The 940-nt window shown below is 41.9% G+C and overlaps 1 pseudogene across 1 annotated transcript in view; it reads left to right on the forward strand.

Moving 5' to 3' along the window:
- LOC111162828 (small integral membrane protein 20 pseudogene) overlaps positions 1 to 940 on the forward strand; it is a 79,908-nt pseudogene that overhangs the window by 27,413 nt on the left and 51,555 nt on the right. Inside the window, exon 2 of the transcript XR_016392732.1 lies at positions 722 to 797. The product of XR_016392732.1 is annotated as a small integral membrane protein 20 pseudogene (transcript). The remainder of the gene's footprint in view (positions 1 to 721; positions 798 to 940) is intronic.

Consider the following 940-nt stretch of genomic DNA (forward strand, 5'->3'; position numbering starts at 1 on the left):
GTCACTGCTCCTTCCCCTGGGTCCCGATGCGCACACTACTTTGCGTGTGCCCTCCAAGAGTGGAGTCTCTGTTTCCCCCAGTCCTGTCGAAGTCCTGCAGTGAAATCCCGCTAGCCTTCAAAGTCTGAGCCTCTAGGAATTCCTCCTCCCATTGCCAAACCCCCAGGTTGGGAAGCCTGACATGTGGCTCAGAACCTTCACTCCAGTGGGTGGACTTCTGTGGTATAAGTGTTCTCCAGTTTGTGAGTCACCCACCCAGGAGTTATGGGATTTGATTTTATTGTGATAGTACCCCTCCTACTGTCTCATTGTGGCTTCTCCTTTGTCTTTGCATGTGAGGGTCTTTTTTGGTGAGTTCTAGTATCTTTCTGTCGATGATTGTTCAGCACTTACTTGTGATTCCGGTGTTCTCTAAAGAGGGAGTTAGACCATGTCCTTCTACTCCGCCATGTTGAACCAATCTCTGCAAGAGAATTCTGTGCATTAATTTTGTACCCTGCTACTTAACCAAATTCATTGATTAGTTTTCTGGTAGCATCTTTAGTATTCTCTATGTATAGTATCATGTAATCTGCAAACAGTGACAGTTTTACTTCTTCTTTTCTGACTTGGATTCCTTTTATTTCTTTTTCTTCTCTGATTGCTGTGGGTAAAACTTCCAAAATTATGTTGAATTATAGTGGTGAGAGTGGACAACCTTGTCTTCTTCCTGATCTTACAGGAAATGGTTTCAGTTTTTCACCATTGAGAACGATGTTGGCTGTGGGTTTGTCATATATGGCCTTTATTATGTTGAGGTAAGTTCTCTCTATGCCAACTTTATGGAGGGTTTTTATCATAAATGGGTGTTGCATTTTGTCGAAAGCTTTTTCTGCATCTATTGCGATGATGATATGTTTTTTCTCCTTCAATTTTTTTTTCTTTTTTTTGTGATACGCAG

Source organism: Delphinapterus leucas, chromosome 3 (assembly GCF_059928025.1).
Source record: "Delphinapterus leucas isolate spDelLeu-1000000601 "Yukka" chromosome 3, BTC_Dleu_Yukka2, whole genome shotgun sequence".
Lineage (NCBI taxonomy): Eukaryota > Metazoa > Chordata > Mammalia > Artiodactyla > Monodontidae > Delphinapterus > Delphinapterus leucas.